The sequence below is a fragment of the Brassica napus genome, chromosome C4, assembly GCF_020379485.1.
Source record: "Brassica napus cultivar Da-Ae chromosome C4, Da-Ae, whole genome shotgun sequence".
Lineage (NCBI taxonomy): Eukaryota > Viridiplantae > Streptophyta > Magnoliopsida > Brassicales > Brassicaceae > Brassica > Brassica napus.
In genome coordinates this window covers 34,193,135-34,215,770 of record NC_063447.1, presented here as the reverse complement: position 1 = coordinate 34,215,770, position 22,636 = coordinate 34,193,135, and the positions used below count along the sequence as shown (strand labels likewise).

Sequence of the window (22,636 nt, the reverse complement as noted above, 5' to 3'; positions counted from 1 at the left end):
ATGTATGTATGAAGATAATTATTATTTCGTTTTTAACTATTGTGTTAGACTTACCTGTTCAGCCATAGACCAATCGTGGCGTCAATATTGAGTTCTGGATGGTACGGTTTTATTTTTTGTATTATGACTATCTGCCCGACGACATCTGCACATTGATTTTAGAATAAACATCCATGTTTGTTTAATTAATACTGGAATGACTTACTTACCTGGTAAGTATGTGGGTGTAGTGGCTAACCGCAATAGATTTCTGTAATTCTGAGGAGATAAATTGTGAACTGAAAATATCGGACCGTTGACTGTAACGTTCAATGTTATTGTCTTTTGGTCGATCTGAATGTAATACGGCAGTTGGGTGAGTTTCCGATGTCGTGAATTATGTATGACAGAAAATCCTGAAAACTCATATATATCTCCTTCGGTTAAGTTTTTTGAATCATTCGGTTGAATGTTTCCGGTGAGCCGACCTTCTAATAGTTATCCCTGAATGTGAACAAATTTTGTTGTGTCGAACCAATTAAGTAAATAGTGAATAATTTAAATCAAATATGGTGGATTGGAAAATACATACATATATATATATATATATATATATATCTTTATATATAAAGAAGACTTTGAATCACTCCCAGAGGGTCCAGCTCGGATGCCACGTCATCAATTCAAGCTCCCTGGAGCCGACACGTGTCCCGTTTCTCCCAAAACGCAGAGCTTTAATTCATATGGGCTTTGTGATATTGTTACTTGCTGGACTACCTTTTTCAGAAACACTTCCGTTTCCTATTCTCTTAGCGTCGCCGAAGATTGCTTTTTTTCTTTTCTTTTTTTTTCCAGCGAATGCTTAGACCGTTCATCTAACCGGCGTCGAAATCTCCATCTATAATACGTGAAGCCATTGTTTCCGGCGATACCTGTTAAAACCCGGCGGCGATGGTGTCTTTCATCTATTTTCTGTGATATGGCTAACTCAGCAACTCTCTTTTTCTGTTTGTGATCGAAGATGGCGGAAAGCTTTCACCTATAGCTGTTGCTTTCACCGATGAGCAGACCAAGAGTTTTACGAAGCTTTCTGTCTCCTCGACAAAGACTCAGAGGGTATGTCGTTGTTTACTTTGGTCTTACTCAAAATACAACCTTCTATACGAACAGACCATGGAACTGATGATAAGATGGATTAGCTGATATTTATATATGCTGTTCGTGAGAAACCAAAGAAAGTGATGAAATCGATGTGGAAGAATTGAAATGCAGAACTTTGGGAGATGATGATCGTCATCTACGTTTGATGGCAATGGAGACATCTATATAATGGCCCAAAACACCTCTCAGGTATAGTATGTATACACTAAAACCTTTTAGTTACAGTGAAGATTAATCAACGAGCTCAGATAATAAAACTCCAAATGAAATTTGGTTTAGGAATCAGCATAGGATGAACTAATAGAAATATTCCGAGTGTTCTAGGGGACAGTTTCATATCGAAACTTGAGGAAATATTATTTTCAAATTCTTCTTTTAAAGTTTCATATCATGTATATGTAGTTCCTTATTATGTTTAGCAGGGAAGCTTGAAGATCATCAGCCACCATCCCTACTTCAAATGGATATACAAAACATAGACATATTTTTAGGTATTGATTGCTTAAACCTCCTCCTTTTTCATTCGGTTTTCCATTTATTTCTGTTAGCTGATGCATTTTTATTTGTTTTGTTCCTATGTGTCATAGATTAGTCTTCGATAGGTGCATAAGGAGGTGGTACGGTGAGAGATCAGCTGGAGAAGAAAGAGCGAGATCCAGGATTGTAGAGTCAGAGTGAAAGGAGACGGAGCCAGAGATTCACGACACACAAGCAGGTCAGTATAAACAAACCTTTGAACATAATCTACTATATGACAAACCGTACGAAGAGTCTATGTATTTGTTTTTGATATAAAACAATAGCTTGCGAGATCAATTTCTCAAGACAACTAATTTACGACTTAGAGACTTTGGACTGAAATTTGGAGTGAAGACCAGATCTCCAATCAAAATCAGTGGTTATATTATCCTGTCGTCAATACTTCCAAAAGTTTGTATAAATTTTTGACTCTCGCATGTTTGTCCTACACAAAGACTCTTTATAGATAAAAGACAAAAGTTTTGCAGTGTTTATAAATAACTGATTGTGAATGTTTTTCTTTTTTGCAGATGGATTTAACTTCTTCTTATGATCAGAACGATGCTTGACAATGAGATTCAAGGAGAAGAAGCTCCGGAACCTTCTCTTGCTGGAAAGAGAAGAAAAGAAACTGAAAGACCAAGCTCTGCTCTTCCACAAAAACCAAGGTAATCAATTGCTCATAGAGCAAAAGTATGGGAATTCTTTATCCAAAAAGAAGATGATCGTGCACAATGCAATTGTTGTTTCTGCAAAATTGCAGGAACTGAAAGTAGCACCTGAAACACGTACGTGTTCTCCACGTGAAATTACTAAGTGTATCTTGGTTCCTTTTTGTATTTAATTCAGCTTGAGTTACAATTTGTGTTTGTTTAAGATTTTTATTGCAAGTTGTTTTCTCTTCTCTGTTATTGTTGTAAACTTGTGATGTCAGCATCTTTCATCAATAAGTTAGTACAACGTGGGTTCGAAACTTATTTTTGAAAGTGGTGTAATATGTTTGAAACTGAATATTCGTTTGAAACTTTGAACAGTTAGTATAATTATTTCTAATAGGTGAAGGAAAAACTGATAGGTCAGCAAATTACGTCAAGAATTATAAAATCATCCATAACTTTTGTTTAACACACATCTAAACCAAATATTTTAACACGTTTTATAAAAATAATCCATAAATATTTATTCAATGGTACATTTTGAACACAAAGTACTTTTTGTCAATTGAATATAAAATGAAGAAATTACCACAAATACCACATTCATAATACCATTTTTCATGTCTACACTAATCACTTTTACCCTCATTTTTAAAGAAGAGTAAAAGACACTTATATCCATAAGGTTAACTAATCTAGACTTAGGGTTTAGAGTTGAGGTAGGATGTTTGGAATATGCAATTAAGGATTCTAATAAATATATAAATAAATACTTAACATTTTTTAAAAAAAATTAAAAATAGTTTCATACATAATTTTCGATTTTCAAAAAAAAATTTTGAAAAAAATAAAAAAAGTTCAAAAAAAAAATTCAAAAAAAAATTATAAAAAAATTCGAATTTGAACAAGTATAATTCGAAAACATGAACAAAATAGATTTTTTTATTTGTTTTTATTTATTTAAATAATGATTTATTATATATATAGAGAACAAAAGTATAAGAGTCTTTTGCCACTTATTGAAGAATGTATTTTTGAAAATGTCCCTTTAGTGGATGTAAAAATGAAAAGAGGTACCATGAAAGTGGTAAACATGAAATTTCCCCTATAAAATGTTATTACCGTTTTCTATAATTTACTTACATGTGAATAATAAAAAAGAGATACAAAAATCATTTAACATTTTACATCGCCAAAAATACATTATAATTTATTTAAACTAATGTAATTAATAAATTTAGTTATATTAATATATTTGTAATAAATTTAGAACTTCTATTTAAATGATATAAATTTGATGGCTAAATGTCATTCACTATAAATGTATAGTAATTTTGAATATTTTATATATAAAGTAATTAATTTTAAAAAATTATAATATCTTACAAATAAAATATTTATTTACTAATAAGATATATCCAATTAAAAAAATAACATAAATTGGTTATAATAAATTCAATGTAAAATCAAATTTTAAAATTAATCAGCATCATTTACTTTGAAACCGTAATTATTAATTCAGAAAACATGATTTATTTTATTTTAAAAATAATAACATTTAAAATTTAAACATATATATATTTATAAAAAATTATAATTTGTATAGGTTTTCCTGTACCTACCTATTTAAAGTAATTTTATTATAATAAATAACCTATTTTCGCATTGTATGACTTAGTAATTTAAAGAAAATGTATAAAAGAAAAAAGTGTCGCCAAATTCAGAAAATTAACATCAAATTTAATTCATGTTTTATGTGTTGAACATAATCGAGTACATTTTTAAAACTATTTTACTTAATAACAAAGTTAAAATAGAACAAATATTGGGAACAAAATTAAAACAATCACATTTTTATAAATTTTAATGATGAAACAACTATATTTTGAGTAAATATTAATATAAATAAGAAAATGAAATGAAAATAGAGAAATATTTTAATTGAAAATAAATTAATCATTATAATTTTTTAATTTAAAATTAATGCAAAAAAATTGTTTTTTCTGTACAAGAATTAATATTAGAAAAACAAAACATTTTGGCAATGAAAAAAACCCTCAACAAGGCTGAAACATCTTTGCATATTGGCAAACAACCATTGTGGTAAAGGTAATTATCTCAGTAACTATCTCTATGCCATAATTTTTCTATGCACAGGAGAACATGAAGAATGCATGAAATCTATGGATCGTCGTGAACGGTAAACCAACATATCTGGAGCTGTCAAATTTTGAGATAGATAAAACATTACTTATGCAAAGTCTCTATATTAAAAAAAGAAGTGTTATGGAACAAATATGATCTTTATAATTCCACCAAAAAGCGCCATCTCAATAATCTGAAAAATCGATGCATCGATTAATGTTATTAATATAAACTCATCGGCCACTACTCAGTTTTCACACTTTATAGTTTCAATGTTTTCTTATTTTGGTTACTTTGTTTTACCTTCTTTGCATTACCTTCTTCGCACTCAATATAACATTCTACTTTTACTAAGAAATGCAACTTCAAATAATCACCAATTCCACTCCAATAACATGTCGGATGACTTTGTTTTCAACATAAAAGTAATTACTCTTATAACATACACAAAATTACCCACAATCCAATCCTTCTGAATCCAAAATATTACACGCTGCGCCACAAATAACACACCGAATATAAAATCAAATTTTTGTAAAAAGAAACAATATGAAGACCATTTAAAACTCTCACAACATATAAATGCCACAACTCTTTGATATAAAAAAAATTATTGTAAACAAGCAAAATATATATTATCACATATAATCTCTACTCACTTAAAACTTTATAAAAAAAAATCATTATCATATACATTTCTTGCAAATGAAAACCTAAAACACAAACCACAAAATCAAACAAAAAATAATAATCTAGATCACAAGTAAAGTATATCCCGCCCGTAGGGCGGGCCGATCCTAGTATATATATATATATATATATATATATGTATATGTTAAAATTAATAAAAGACTTACGTGGTGGTCGTAACACAGGAAGCCGATGCAAATTTGAGTATTATATGTTTGGTATTTTCTTATGTCCCAAACACTTCTTATACATACCGTGATAGGACGCACTGAAATCCCTTCCTGAAGTTGGTGGATTCTTTGAGGAATGTATTGCATGTAAGATGTCACTGTAAAACATTCGATTTTAATTAAGGGCATATGTTCTTTAGAACTTTACAAACAAAACTATAAATTGTAATAAGATACATGTATTTCCAACTATAATTATTACACACATGGATATATTTTGGAAATTAAATTTTTGGGTCATACGGAATATATAATAGCCAGACAGTTAAAATATATATTTCCTCACAGATTAATGCTACCAAAACAAAATGTATAATTAGTATTACTGAAATGTTCTTTTATTTCTCATATATATGTAGTTGTCTATGATATTTTATAATTACAGAAAAATATATAAATAATATTTTACAGATAGGATCTCCAGATCAAAAGGAAATTAATTCTTCTTTTAAATAAAAAAATTAAATTAGTATATTGAGTTTTTTTGTTTCAAAAAAATATTTAGTGTGTATAATAACATGTGATTTCAAATATAATAACTTTTATACGAAATGGAATGATAATATATTGTCATATCTTTATATTACTTTATTTAAGGGACAAATATCATACGCAGACAATAACAAATATTCTTGATATCTTTGAAATCTTCTTTTTGAAAACAGATTTTCCAGAATAAGTCATTTTATGTAACAGAAATATACTTTGTAATTCGATTTTAATTTTAATTTTAATTTTATTTTAACGTAAGTATAAAATATATTACAATTAATGATACTATAATCCTACGCTATTCTAAATTGTAGCTCACCAAATTGTATAAAAAAAACCATTTATAATTTTTATGTTTGAATAATATCTCAAAATAAAATTACAATAAACGAAAGAAAGCATCTCCAATCGAATAGATAATTTTCTAAAGATTTTAAGGATTGTAGCATAAACTCAAGTTGCTAATATTCTGAATCAACAATATAATTAAACACACAAACAGCATTATAAGAGATAAAAGTATACCAAAATTTACTTATTAGATTAAGTAATAGGACACAATTCTGTATCTAGGCTTGGACTGGTGGTAGTAGAATTTTTATTAGACAGTAAAATTTACATAATAACAAATAGTTAAAGTAGTTATTGTTGTTGTAAAGAAAAATAGTTCACCAATTTGATTGGGATCAATTTTTTTTTTTCTTTTAACTACAGTTTTGATCGATTGTTTATATTCAAAATTACAAATACGTGAAACATGTTGTGCCAACTTATAACCATGAACTGCCGTAAACGAAAATGATAAACGTACGCTTTTTGAAAAGAGGGTTTTATATTATAAGTAGGTTATTCGAGTACTTTTTATTTTCGTGAATTTATTCGAGATGAGATTTCGATCTTTTAAAATAAGAGAATTTATGTTCTATATATAATTATATTTTTTACAAAACTCTAAAATCTCTGACTTGGTTCTTCATATTTTATTACTTAATTGTGTTACATATAATAGAAATACTTACTTCAAACTAAAAAAATTAAAAAACAAATTTTAAAATTATAAACGTATGCTTTTAAAATAATATTGTCTCCCATCCCAAAACCTTACAACATACCTCAGTAATTATCATGTTCATAACGAATCCAATAGTTTTCTCTATACCAATCTTTTACTTTTTTTATCTTCAACAAAAACAAAACTATATTACATTTCCTCATCCTAACCATTTAGTTTTATACTATTAGAGGAGGGACAATTATTTTTATGCGTGATTTTCTGTCATTATCAAATACCACAAAAAGAACTCTTAAACTTCTAAGAGTTGACCAAAAATGATATAAGACCTCTTAGATTTTTGCTTTTTATTAAATTTAATTTATTTCTGAAACTTCATTTTAAGACTATACTTGCCTTATTTTATCTAATATTATTTATTTATTTTCGTATTTATTTATTTTTAAAACATATTTTTCTAGGATTTTTTGAAATTTAGAAATTTTACATTATTTTTAAATTTCTAATGAGTTTATTAAAATAATAAAAATTAACAAATTTTATTTTATAATAACTGGAATAATTAATGTATCAAAATTGAATTTAATTTCTTAAAAATAAATTAGATTATAAAATATAATCAGTGAAATCTAGATATAGATATCAAAATTATAGCATATGTAAAATCTAGCATTATAATATAAACAATCATAAAATTTTAAATATATATTATCATGTGTAAAAAATACATAATTATATAATTAAAAAAATATTAGAGAAATATACATGCAATTTGGACAGGAGGTGTAGGAGGTGGGTTTTCCATTCCGTTGATATTGAGAACCTTAAATTCAATCCGATTGTAAATTAGAAATTTGGAATAGGTATAGCAATTTGTAGACTTATCAAAAATTCTCACACTTACAATGCTTTTGGAGAATTGGACTGATATGAACCTAGCTAGCGGTTCCAATGATGATTTGTAAAATGTGTTGGAACATATGAGAGAAGAATAAGTTTAGGTGTTTCTTTGACAAAAATTATGAGAGAAGAAAAAACTGATTTGAGACATATCTTGAATGTTGGTATGTTGGAGATGTGTAGGATCTGAGTAATTAATGTCTTGAATTTGATTTGATGATTAGGTGCTAAATTAATGCCCCAAATCACGCTTGCCTAACATTGCGTTTGCAACGATCTTCTCCATTGCCTAAAATAATGTCCCAAATCACGCTTGACTAAAATCACAAATCATATCTTAGTTTATTCCTTCTCTCACTCCTAATTGATGTGTATTAGGAAACAAAATAAATCAAATCATAATAGAATAAGCAAAATTGTTTTAAGAGATAAGGAAATCATTCAACGGGAATTGTATTCAAAGAAACAGAAAAGCATCCAATGAACTAAAGTCTGAAGATAGAAACAGAATGAAGCAAAGCAATTAGATAAACATAAAACAGAACTTAAACCGCAGCAAAAGCATTCACTGCGTAAGAGGATTCTCAAAGCTGTATCAGCCACTCTTGCAACGCTTGGATTCATCTGATTCAAGAGTCTCAGATGCTTTTCTAACCCCATCACTTCCAGACTCCAAGATATCACCAGACGTTGTTGGAACAGCGTGTTCTTCCAAGGGAGCTATAGGTTGTGGAGCTTCTGGTGGGAATATCTTTGTGACAGTTATGGTTTGAGTCTTCCCTGACAAATTATGATCTGAGACTTTCACAATGAATTTATAAGTGTGCCCTATCGTATCAAGTAGAGCTTGCGGCACTGATCAGCTTCTACACCCTCTTTGGTCTAACGTTCAAGAAAATATATGTAAGTTGAAATAACTCGGGACTATGTATAGGGTGAGAAAATATATGAGAGTTCAAATAACAGAGGGTTGAATTACCTCAAAGTAACTGGCAACTAACTCTGATGCATGCTTCCCAGTCAACTCTTTGCCGGCATCACTAAGAACGACAAAAACAGCCTGTTCACTCTTATCATAAACCAAAATCCTCGTGAGGTATCTGCAATGAGGGAAGATTAGCTTCTAGCGGTGGAAAAAAAAAACTAAACGAAACTGTGTAACGTGACTTACTGAGTTACGCCTGTAACAACACTTTTCCCACATTTCTTGTTGTTACAAATCAGTGAAGTAGGCCCTTTGACTGCCTTACTATTACACCCACCGCATGAAATATAGTACCAAGGAGAACCTTGAACAACATCATCTATAGTTGTTGTGCATTCAAACCAAGCAACCTATAATAGTGAAAATAATACAAACTCTATCAATACACACGCATAACACAACGCATAACATAACACACAAATATAGAACAACTACTGTACCTTAGTAGTTTCCTGCTTGATGTAGGCGAAAAGCTCCTCTAGAGTCGCTGTCTCAGGCTTAGTAACAACCTCTTCATTAATCTTATTAGCAATATCTGAGTTGGAGCTCAGCCTGTGAAAAATGAGGAAACCCAAGAAATGTCAGAGCTGAAGTTACATGAAATGCCAAAGTAGAAGTGAATGAAAAGTATAACTGAATACAAAAATCCCTACCATCCAAGATAATCCCTGCTAGGCTGGACATCGCTATCCATAAACACTCGAGATGATGCCATCGAAGTGAGAGCAAGAGTTCCTGTTCAGAACAGATGAACTCATTATTATCAACCAAATGCGTAAACGATGCAACAATATGATTCAAATGGCGTTACGTGTTATATCACTCTCTCAATTAGCAATAGAAAATGACTTCATACAGTTTAGTTTAACTACCACAGATACGTTCTAGATGAGGACACAAGCAATTACGATAAACGCTGAGAGACAATCTAGTTTAAATGGCCTTACACGATATACAATGTCATATAATCCCAATAATACAGTGACTTAATCCGGCTGTTTAGAAAATGATTACCTCCAAGATGTTTAGGGTTTACTGTGGTGACCAACAGAACACTTGGAGTGCTTCCATAAGATTTAAATTTCACGCAGAAGTCAGATGCGGCCTTGTCCCATAGATAGAGCTTCATCACTGGTCCGTTGCACAGGTTTAAAGCAAATGTTAAGAATAACACACAAAGAATCTAACACTTTTAGACAAACTCACTCATGTGTCTGAACATGAACACATAGATGTCGCTTATCTGATATGTCAACTTCGTCGAGGACCGTATGCTCAGTGATAGTCTGTCCATTCACCAGCTTCATATGGCCAACATAGTCTGAGATAGAACATTTCAAAGGAATTAAATTCATTGGATGTGAAAATACCTTAAAGATTGAAGTATAAAATTCATCAGTGCTCACCATAAAGATCAACTTTGCGGTCACAGTTAGCATAAAACTCCTCGTAGCTATGGAACCTGAACCTATCTTCGTGAATTGAAACCAGAGGGTTATCAAGAATCTTTAATTCAGTATTCCAAGCGAATGTAACGGTGGCGCTATGATCCGTAACCCGATACCGAGCTTTGTTTCTCGAGCCGAAAAAGTTCCTCAGTTTATAAACAGAACCTGGTTCCAGCTCATATGTCCCAACCCGCCCCGCTGGAACAAAACCTTGAATAACCGTTCCCTACAGATCATTTGGAATGTCGATTAGTAGAAATCTAACAATATCGAGCAATATTAAAGAGGGAGAAAGAGTAGTAAAACATTCGCAGACGAACCTCTTCGTCGATTAGGATCATCTCCTGTCCAATGAGGGTTTTCGTGTAGCCTCCCAGAAATGAACCAGTCGAAACCTCAAGACTGCTTCTGTTGGGCCGAGAGACACATCTCTGAAGAACATCACTTGATCGTCATGCGCGGAAGAGACAGCGGTAGAGGCGTTTGGTTTCTTCAGAATAGCAGATGAAACAGCAGACTTCCCGTTAGGTTTCATCACCATGGCAGAGGAAGCGGTGGACTTCCGGTTTGGCCTTGCATGCGCGGAGGAGGCGGCGGTCGTCTTGCAGGGCTCGCGGTCGTTGGAAATCGAAGAGTTTTTGGGTTCCATCGTGAAGTCTGTCTGAGAAAGAGAAGAGATTTTGAGTTTTTGAGATTTTAATCAATCCATAAACGAAGAAAAGAGATTTATAGCCAGGAAAATGGAGGGGGAGATGGAAAGAAGCCATTGAATGGGATCAACCAAGGTTTGATTAGAGGAGTTAAAGGTGGAAGTATGAGTTGAAACGGATTGGGAGAGGAGAGGAAGAGAAGATCTGGAAGTCGAAAGGGAATAAGTGATCGGTGTTTCCCGAATCTAGAGGAGAGGAGGATCGAAAAAGATTCAGAAGCCCTAATCAACATAACTTAATTAGAATTGGGTTAGAAGCCCGGAATCAACTAAAAAGCCGAAATCAAGACATATGACATGTCTCATTGCTGCAATATTATTGGTCGAATTTCTGATCCCAGGTGGCACACCTAAGATGGCTCCATATGCCTTTTAATAGAGTTAGATATTTGAGATACAAACTCAATATTTAGAACTTCCGAAGAGTAAATTTGACGATGCTTACATAAATAGATATATGTGCCATATATTAAAAAGGTACACCATAAAAAGTAAATTTGACGACGCTTTCCGGAGAGTAACTATGCTAATTTTATTTTATTCCTTATTAATTTTGTTTTGACTATTTTGTTTGTATCAGTGCTAAAAGTACATGTGTTACAAAAAATATATTAAAAGTACATACAAAATAGCCAGCATAAGAAAACAACAAACATAAAAATAATAAAAATATAATAGAGCAAATGAAGAAAATATACATTTTTTCAAAGGTTTTCTTTTTAACAGAGAATGAACACTATTAATTTTTTTGCGATCTACAAGTTTAAGTTGCATTGTTAACATCAATTTTGTTGTTTTATAACATTGGCCAAATCCCAGATTAGTTCTAAAAGTATTTTTGGATTAAAATCCAATGTACTGACTCATCTGATATATGTTAAAAATGAGATTGCCAATTTTCGATTCGATTATATAAATAACGGTATACAACAAAAAGAATTATACCTTGAACCCTAAACCATTGATTTATCCATGGTGGTTGCCATAAATTCAATAAAAGTCCGGAGTGTTCCATTATTTTGATACCAATTGTATTATATCGAAATATAGCTTTCAAACTTTTTATTCACCATTGTGGATGATTTTTGAACTCTGGTCTTTGAACAATTTAAATCATAATTTAACAGCCAGAAAAGAATAAACACCATCATCTATTTTTGTATTTTTGCTTCTGGGCGATCTTCCATTAATAAGAGTAAGATAAACAAATGATTGCGATAACGTCTCACTAGTTTTGATATATAAACACCCAAACTTTCTTTAACATTCCAAAGAAATTGGTCATTAAAGATGAACATAGTGACCATGCCGGAGAAAACAGATGTGTAATGGATGTATTCCGTGCAGCATCCACTACAAGAAAACACAGAACATTCTGACTGCCATTCCGACGGCATTTAATTTCGTCGGAAATGTCTGACGAATTTCTGACGGAATACCAACGAAATGCCAATTTTTCTGTTCGTCGGTATTTCGTCGGAAATTTCCGATGAAACACCGACAAAACAAAAGTTGTTGGTAAATTTCGACGCAATTCCGACCACAATCCAAGGAAAGAATATATCCGTTAAGCGTTCTTTTTAAATGTTTTGAAATTTTTATTTTCGTCGGAATGTGGTCGGTATATACCGAGAAAATTTCGAGGAAAATATATATCCGTTACGCGGCTTTTTAAATTTTTTTTTTTAAATTTTCATCGAATTTCGTCGGTATATACCAACGGAATTCTGACGGAATTCCGACGAATATTATGACCGTTTGTTTCAGATGGATTTCCGACGGAAGACGGATTTCCGACGGATTTCCGACGGAAGACGGATTTCTGACGGAAGACGGATTTCCGACGGAAGACGGATTTCCGACGGAAGACGGATTTCCGACGGATTGATGCTTTTCCGTCAGAAATCCGTCGGTACTGTCGGAAACTTTCCTTTATAAATATGTGCTCTCCCTCATTCCCTCATTCACAGTTCCTCACTCTCTTTACTACAAATCCAAAAAAAAGAAATATCATGTCTTCTGGAAATTATTATCGTTCGTGGATGGATAAACCTCATTTGGATCCAAACACAACCTTGCTTACAGAAGAATACACAGAAGGTGTTGGAGAATTCATGAGGCTTGTTCAACAACAACCGGAAGCAAATACCGGTATGTTAAGATGTCTCTGCTCTTCCTGCAATAATACTCGAATTTAAAGGAATGAGATGTTTGGACTCATTTATATATGAGAGGGTTTACACGAAATTTTAAGGTTTGGTATCTTCGTGGGGAAAATGGTTTGAATATGGTAGTACTAGCGAACCTCAGCCTGTTGATAGGTTAGAAGAACCAAGAACAGATGTAGATTATGGTGTAGGTACTGAGCAGGCGGTAAATGATCATTATAGAGGGGAAGAACCCAATGCAGAATCGAGGAGATTTTTTGACATGTTGGACACAGGAAAACAACCTTTGTATAAAGGTTGTAGAGATGGTCATTCACCCTTATCATCTGCAACTAGATTGATGGGTATTAAGACAGATTATAATTTGGCAAAAGAATGCGTGGATGCGATTGCTGATTTTGGTAAACGTGTTCTACCAGAGGATAATCTTGCACCGGGTTCATACTACGAGGTTCAAAAACTTGTAGCGGGTCTTTGTTTACCGTATCAGGTGATAGATGTTTGTATCGACAATTGCATGATCTACTGGAGAGAGGATGAGAACAGAGATAAATGCAAATTTTGTGGGAAACCTCGTTATCAGGATACGAGGGGAAGAGTTCTGGTGCCATTCAAAAAGATGTGGTATTTTCCTTTGACGGAAAGATTGAAGAGGTTGTATCAGTCCGAATGCACAGCCCAACCAATGAGATGGCATGCAAAGCACTCCACAGATGGTCAGATTAGACATCCTTCAGATGCAAAAGCATGGAAACATTTTCAATCAACATATCCAGAATTTTCCCACGAGAGAAGAAATGTTTATCTTGGATTATGTACTGATGGTTTCAGCCCATTTGGAAAGCATGGAAGACAATATTCTCTATGGCCAGTGATTGTGACACCGTACAACTTACCGCCGAATTTGTGCATGCGACGAGAGTTTTTGTTTCTCTCCATTCTTGTCCCCGGGCCAGAGCATCCTAAGAAATCATTAGATGTGTTTCTTCAGCCACTGATATATGAGTTGCAACAGTTATGGGCGCATGGTGCTGAGACATACGATGTTTCGTGCAAAGAAAACTTTCAGGTGCGGGCAGTACTTATGTGGACAATAAGTGATTTTCCCGCATATGATATGTTATATGGATGGAAAATACATGGGAGGCGTTCATGTCCATATTGTCAAGATAACACAGATGCTTTCCAACTAAAGCACAGAAGGAAAACGTGTTGGTTTGACTGTCACATGAAATTTCTACCACCTGATCATCCATATCGTAGAAGTAGGAATTTGTTTACGAAGAACAAGAAGGTGTTTGACAGTCCACCTGAAGAAGTGAGTGGGGAAAATTTATGGAAACGGCTAAGGGATTTTGGTGCAGAAAAACCGCCAGATGTAGGTGGACATGAAAATATTCGAGTCGACGCTGTTGGACAACTACACAATTGGCACAAAAACAGTATTTTCTGGGATCTGCCATACTGGGAGAATCATATGTTACGACATAATTTAGATGTCATGCATATTGAGAAGAAATTTTTTGACAATCTGATGAACACAATCTTAAACATCCAAGGTAAAACGAAGGATAATTTGAAGTCAAGACTGGATTTAGTCGATATTTTTGCTCGTTCTGAACTTCACGTTGATGAGAACGGTATGGCTAATTTTTTCCATATACCGACTGGATGCAGCTGCAAAAGAGAAGTTTTTTGATTGGATTACAGTAAGAGTGGCATTTCCAGACGGTTATGCTTCAAATTTGCGTAATTGCGTGGATAAAAGCGAAGGAAAGTTTACTGGCTTGAAGAGTCACGATTGTCATGTAATGATGCGGCGCCTCCTTCCGTTTTTTTCAGAACTATTGCCACATAATGTTCATGAAGAGAATGCAGGTATATATTTTACATTTTTAATTGGTTTTCATATTTATTTATTATGTTTATATATATATATATAAATATATATATATACTTATGGAATTTTTTTCTTTTTATCTGCGTAGGGATAAATACATTTTTCTGCAATTTATGCAGTAGAAAAGTCACTGAAGAGAGTATTAGTAATTTGAAGGCTCGCATACCCGTCATCATGTGCAACCTCGAGAAGATATTTCCTCCATCATTTTTTGATGTTATGGAACATCTTACTATTCATCTCGTAAGAGAATTAGAACTTGGTGGTCCTGTGCAGTACCGGTGGATGTATCTTTTTGAGCGTTTCATGCATCATCTGAAGAAGAAGATCAAGAATTTAAGTAAGGTGGAAGGATCTATAATCGCACAGGTGATCAATGAAGAAACTTCAAACTTTTCTGAAAACTACATTCCATGAGAAGTGCACACAAAAACCGAAGACCTACTCGGCATGATGATGGAGGCCAAAGGACAACTTATTATGTTTACGTCCCAAACATCTTCAAGGAAATCGGACGACTTAGTGGAAAATACACAAAGCGAAGACTCACTGAAACGGAGCACTCTCATTTGCAAACAGATTTTCTCACCAACTGTGAAGATGTTCTGCAGTATGAGAGGTAAATATTTTGATCCATTTCGTTGTAAGAATATTCAGTAACTTTTATTTCATACTAATAACATAATTTTTGTATAGTGTTTATATGGCAGAGTTGCGTTTGACTTACACACATGCCACATAAGAGGAGCTTGAACAACTCAGACAAAACGGATTTGCTGGATGGCTTCTTAATTATGTGAGTGTGTATATGTGAAAAAAATAGTTATATGTTTTGTGAAATAACTTATCACTAACATTTTTTCATCATAGGTGACTGAAGGTTTGACCAGAGGTGAAGTGTTCGATGATTGAATATGCGAGTTTGTGCGGGGGCCAAACTATGTGGTCAAATCATATCCAAAATAATGTACTCGAGAATACGCATTCACAAGGAAAGGTCATTCTAGGACAACTTATGATGCTGGTGTTTCGTCTTCATCCGGTGGTGATGTGTACTACGACAACATTAAGGAGATTTTGGAAATTCAGTATCCCGGAATGGTGGGATTGCGGTGTACTCTATTCTGTTGTGATTGGTATGACAACACTCCAGGTCGAGGAGTGAAAACTGATGCATTTGGTGTTACATCGGTTCATTCGCGAAGGAAACTTCAACATTATGATCCTTTCATTCTTGCTTCACAAGCTGATCAAGTATGTCAATTTATTCATAATGGTTTAACAATATAGTTATCTTTTTCAAGTATTACTAATTACTTACAATATATTTACAGGTTTGCTACATCAGTTACCCACGTGTTACGTACAAAGACGATCCTTGGATCACTGTAACGTTAATCAACCCAAGAGGAAGAGTACATGGAAGTTGTGATAACAAACCATTACAACCAAGCTCTACCAGCAACGTGAGTCCAGTTGAAAATTCAGAAAATGTTGAACTTGTTGTCGATTTATCCGAGTTTGGAGACGATGTTGTTGTGCACTCGGAGTCGGAGGCCGAGGTTGGAGAATTTGACGAAGATTCTGAAGCTTCTCAAGATTCTACAGATTCTGAGTAAATTTGTGTTTTTGGAGTTGTTTTCTTATAAGTTATTGGAGTTATGTGAATTATTGGAGTTTTTTCCTATAAGTTATTAGAGTTATGTGAGTTATTGGAGTTGTTCTTTTTAATTATAAGTTAATGGAGTTATTTAATTTAATCATACATATTTAATTCGTATAATATCGAGTTAAACCAATTTTTATAGTTAATCTTCTTAAAACCATCTGTTTATTATAAGAGTTTTTTTATAAGAGCAATATATTGATGTTTTGAAACCCTATATACACACTTTCCTCGGAATTCTGTAGGAAAGGGGGACGAAATTTAAAGGTCGTCGGTATTCGGTCAGAAATTTCCGACGAAATTCTGACGAAGCTCGAGACGTTTTCGGAATTTCGTCGGAATATTCCGACGAACTTTGACCGTCAAAAATGTCCGAAAGATGTATTTCGTCGGAAATGTGTTTCCGATGAACACCGCGGTCGGAAATATTTCCGACAAATTTCCGATGAATGTTATCCCGATGAAACCAGTCGTCGGTTCTCCGTCGGAAGTAGAACTGTCGGTTTCGCTCAAAGTTTCGTCGGAATTTGTCACGAATTTCCGACGAAATTTTTTTTTTCCGACGACCCGTTTCGTCGGTATTTCGTTGGTATAGGCTCGTTCTGACGAAATACCGACGAATATATATAGCAGTTGGAGTTCACTTGTTTTCTTGTAGTGATCTCACTCAAATCGACTTTGTAATGATTCCGATTTAAACTCGAAAAATATTTTGAATGATCTATTGACAAATAGGATCGCAAAACATTTCGGAATCGTCACTAATGTGAGAATCAATAAAATTAATATTGATCTAGTCTTCGGAAAATGACTCCTCGAATAAAATAAAAACTGGTGAAAATGGCTGATAAGATTAAGTATTTGTGTGAATCTCCCATGACTCAAAATTTATATTGAATTATATTGTTAATTTTATTTAAAATTAGATGATTTTAAAAATTGAACCCTTGATTTATATACTTTAAAACCATAAAATAATAATATGGAATTGTTTTTTAAAAAATTGGTCTCACGAGAGAAGAAGATATTTTCTAGTGAAAATTACAGCATCGATCTATGACCACTGGCCTTCTGTCGGTGGTTCCATTTCTCTTCTTTTTATTTAGATGATAATTTGTCTATTTGACTATTTATTTAAGAAATCAAAAACTTAATTAATTATTAGAATTTTATTGTTTTAAATTTGTTCAAATTTAACTTTCTAATGACTTGTCATTTTGACTATTTTTAACAAAGAAACATTTAACCAATAGGTGTTGTAAGTTGTAATCTTAATCTAAATCTATTTTTTTGTTTTTAAAATTTTTTTTTGTGTAAATCCTATCGGCTGATCCAGTCGGTCTCGGAAAGAATGCACTTAGTGCTATAGAGTGGACTGGTTATCATACAGTCTGATCCCGAATTTGAAATACCTTCCAACTAATATCAAGGGATGAACCGATCGTCTGTTACTATTTCAAATTATCTTCAGTATTATTCACAGACACTGGAGACTCAGCAGCATGTGTCGACTTTAAAACTTTTTTTTTCCAAGTACAAATCTTTCTTTTTATTTTAGATTTTTTTTGCAAAAAATCTCAAATCCGTACGATCAGATTTTGAAATGCAAGCTGTGTCAACAAAAAAAGTCTCGCTGGTGACTCAAAGAAATATTCGTGCATGGAAAAATTTGGAAGTCCTTTCTACCGGTCATATTATTCAGTAATAAATAATATATTGGACCGATTTCTTAAAATCCCATTTTATACTGAACCGAACTGGATTATTCATGGATAAAAATATATATATATATGAAAATTATTTTTTATCAAATGTAAAATGTATTTAAATATTTTATCTTTTGGTAAGATATTTTTCTTTTTTTGTCGGGTGGCATATTTTGTTTTTTTTTTTCTTTATTAGATTCGTCAAGCAGTAACTTAGGGTCTGACTGGTTCAAACGCAGCGGTTGCGGTTGCGGCTGTGGGCGTTTGCGGATGCGGGTGGTTGCGGTTTCTAGCGGTTCTAAAAGATTTGTACGACTGGTTCTGCGGTTAGAAATTAGTGCGTTTGCGGGATACTTATGACTGGTTAACTACCAATACAGCAGCAGTTAAATAATAAATTAACAATATTTACATTTTATATAATTATAAAAATATCAAAAATCATAATATTATAATAAATATGTAAATTATATTTTCAAAGTTATAGTTTTAATTTTTTTAAATTATAGAAAATATTTTTATTTTAAAATTTTATAATATTAATTAAAATATAATAGATATATTTTAGCATTTTTATAATTCCATTTTAAAAATTTTATTTTTATTTTTATTTTTGTATTTATATGGTTTTAAAAAGAAAAAGAAAAAAAAATTATCTTCCCGCAACCGCAAACGCTAGCTGGAACCAGCTTTTGATTTTAAGAGGTTCGGAGCGATTTGAAGCGATTTGTAGCGGTTTGTATGATTGTTTCGAAACGCTGTCAACCGCTACCAATCGCAAAAGCTGCGTTTGCGGGTGATAGCGGGAAAACCAATCAAGCTCTTAATCTGATATTAAATAGGTTTCTTCCTTCTTTTTCTTGAATACAAAAAGGTTTCTAACTTATTTTATCTTCTTAGTATATGAAATTGGTGTTTATCATTTTTTTTTTAATCGTGTTTAGTGAAACCCTTATCCAAAGCCATTGGAGTTGTTTCTGTTTTCTTTATAAAAAAATGTTTTGATGTTTTATAAATGGCGTCCATTAGAAACTGAGTAGATTACCTTCCAAGTCAATTTCAGTTCGAATAAAAACAGAAGAAGAGGTGTTTGGCAACTAACAAAAGAATTTGATAACACCACAAGAGTAAAGATCTCAACATAATTAAAAAATATGGTTGATATGTTGGGAGAACATGCACATAAGGTAATGGTCAAAAGCGAATTCAAACAAAGAGGCAGCAAAGGAAAAGTTGTGTTGTTCTAATAAAATGATACGGCATGATGTCTTCTACGGTAGATCATCTTACAAAAATTAAATAACCTAGAAATCTCCTCCGTGTCTGAACCATCGACCACAACCGAGTGCTTCGTATTTATGGACCTATTGGTAGTGCCATGGATGATGTGATTCTCCGTATAAGCTTGGTATACAAAAGGTCCCTGGTCAGTGGTCACACCTTAAGAGAGCTTTGTTGTCACAGCTCCAGCTCCAGGAATATCGTCACCAGGATAATCTGTCTCAGAAAAACCACTGTCAGCATTGATGTTATCAACTCATAGCTTCTTTCCCCCATTAGTTACCGGTTCTTGTATCATAGACAACTCACACACGTTGTTATCTTCTTCCTAATTTCCGTGACCTTTTGCTCTGCATCTTCTAGCTCTCTATTGAGCTTCCAACAGCATGATCATTTTCTGAAAACTGAAAACTGCAAAATCCAAAAACATGTAACGACCATCAAAACAGCTTGAGAGCTACAAAGCAGAAACCAGTAAAAGATTCAACAACTAAAAATATTCAAAAGCTAAAGAATTTAGATACCTGCTCTCATCCTTTTAGAAGAGTAATTTTTTCATAAAGAGAAATCAATATACCAGAGGTAAATCTTCAAGGCTTCGAGCACCAGTCAGAAAACCCATCTACATGTCCAAGAGGAACATTTTTATCAATTAGATTCACACAAAAAGAAACAGAGAACAAAAACAAAGAGAAAAAAAGTATAAGATAACATCGGAGTTAAAGCAATCAGTTATACAGCTTACATAAGTGTGGCAAGGTATACACAGAACGAAGAATCTTTCACAGTCAAAGCTTTAAACTTTTTTGCAAAGTTTTTGTTCAAAAAAAAACAATCAGTCGCATGTTCACATGAATATCAATAAACAATATGAATGTGCAGGGTATGCTTTCGAGAATGGATTCAGTCAACTTAATCTTCCTATCTAACTTACCAAAATCCTCGGTAGCTAATGTTCACAAATCACACGTAAAGGAAAAAGTCAATGCACAAGATACTGAAAGCTCACAACTTGCAACCAAGAAAGATCGCTGGTTAGCCATTTTCTGGATATAAGTCTATTGTCTTGTTTACAGGGAATTAGAAGATGGTTTTCATAGAAAAAGCTTACCATTTTATAATCGAGATCACACCGCCTTGCATGAAGAACTCAAAGGTAGATCGTGAGTGATGATTTTAGAAGGAATTTAAGATGGGGAATCTGTAACTGGTAGAAATTAACAATAAGAAGCTGAAACATCTCTTAGAACTCTAGTTCTGTCTCATTCTCGAATGGCGGAGATGAAGCAAAAAAAACCCTAAGACATTCAACGCCGCGTTTCCAATTGAAAATACACATTAATGGAGTGGCATAATCGAACAAAAAGAAGGCCCATGTCAAATAAAAACCCACGTAACAAATAGTTTAGTGAAGTGTTGCGTTTCACTTAACTGGAACACGTGTTGGCTTGTCAGCGCGCGAATTAATGACGTGGCTGCCGACGTGTATAGTCTAGGAGGGATTCAAACTCTTTTTTATATAACTAGATTTGTTCAGTTTCATTTTTTAATTTATAAAATTCAAAAATTTACATCAATAAGACGAAATTGTTCTGGTCAAACATTGGCTCCAATGTTGGTTTTACTCTCGTTTGTTTTCTTTTCTAGTATAGTTATACAGAATAAGGATTATATTGGTAAAGACTTTCCCTTTAAGCTTTGACTTTAGAATTTTGGCTGTAGAGATTTTAACTTTAAAGGTTGTGGCTGTTATTCTAAATATTTTTAAAATTTTGATTGGTATCAAAAGCTTTACAAACTGTGACTATTATAAAAGCATATATTTTATATTATGAATTATGTACAAAAACTAATATAAAATCTGTAACAATGCAAAAAACTTGAAAATAAAATATGAGAAAGTATTCCGAACGACAAAATTGAATAATCAAAAATTACACTAAGCAATGGAATAAATTGAAAAAAATAGATGAAGTTGTTGAGTGTTTATATTAGGCGTGAGCGTTTGGGTCTCCATTTGGGTTTAGGTTCAGGTCTACTCGGGTTTCAGATTTTTTGGGGTCAAAGATTTCAGCTCCATTCGGGTATTTCTAAATTTCAGTTCGGGTTCGGTTCGGGTTCGGGTTTGGATAACCCATTTAAATTATTTTTAAATTTTAAATTTTATTATACACTTTAAGTTGCTCAAAATCTATTAAAAAAATAATATATTTGAATAATATATGTTGAAATACCTGAACTTAACATAAAAATTGGTTTGGTTTGAATATTTGAATTGATAATCAATAGATATTTTAAGTATTTTTGGTGTTTTGAATATATTTTAGCTAGTTTACGCATTTACTTTTGACTATTTGTATATATTTTCAAGTTTTTTGGACAACTTAAAAGTATCTTATATTCTTTGAGTGTTTTCTTATATACGTTAAATCTAAAAATAATCAATATATTTAGGTATACAAATCTATTTCAGATATATTCGGGTAACCGAAATACTTCGATTCGGGTCGGGTTCGATTTCAATTTTCTAAATACAAAAATTTTAAACCCGTTCGGATATTCAATTAATTTCTGTTCGGATTTGGTACTATTTTTTCAGATCGGATTCGGTTCGATTCTTCGGATTCAGATTTTTGCCCAGCCCTAGTTTATATGTGTAAAAATTCTAAAACACACATCTTTTGAAACAGGGGAAGGAAGTATTATGTAATTTGAAACAAGAATTTTGTGAAAATTTATCAATACAATGTATTTTATTTATTTTTTGTCATAAACAATAAGAATTTATGTTTACAAAAAAAAGAAGTTGAAATTTAATTTGATTTAGTTTAATTTTTATTAGATTTAGTTTTGTTTTTTTTTTAACGCTGATTTATTATGATCTTAAAATTATGATATGAGAAAGATTACATAGACGATTCGACAACCGACAATACTACATGCCATATGAAGACATACGCCTAACTGCATCACCTGAGCCGTCCTATGA

The 22,636-nt window shown here is 32.7% G+C and overlaps 2 long non-coding RNA genes across 5 annotated transcripts; one reads left to right on the top strand and one right to left on the bottom strand.

Moving 5' to 3' along the window:
- The first annotated feature begins 651 nt into the window (after window positions 1-651).
- LOC106396708 lies at window positions 652-2,632 on the top strand. 4 transcript variants are annotated; one of them, XR_007322098.1, is made up of 5 exons: window positions 652-1,329; window positions 1,563-1,631; window positions 1,728-1,855; window positions 1,944-2,070; window positions 2,190-2,632. It is a non-coding gene; the product is annotated as an uncharacterized LOC106396708 (long non-coding RNA). The 4 variants fall into 4 exon arrangements; XR_007322100.1 differs by lacking the exon at window positions 1,944-2,070 and having other exon boundaries at window positions 683-1,329; window positions 1,560-1,631; XR_007322099.1 differs by lacking the exon at window positions 652-1,329 and having other exon boundaries at window positions 1,344-1,631; window positions 1,944-2,097.
- Window positions 2,633-19,494: 16,862 nt separating this feature from the next.
- Window positions 19,495-21,173, bottom strand: LOC125585169. Its single transcript, XR_007322096.1, has 3 exons — window positions 20,759-21,173; window positions 20,172-20,269; window positions 19,495-20,058 (listed from the first exon to the last, which is right to left on the bottom strand). It is a non-coding gene; the product is annotated as an uncharacterized LOC125585169 (long non-coding RNA).
- Window positions 21,174-22,636: the final 1,463 nt, after the last annotated feature.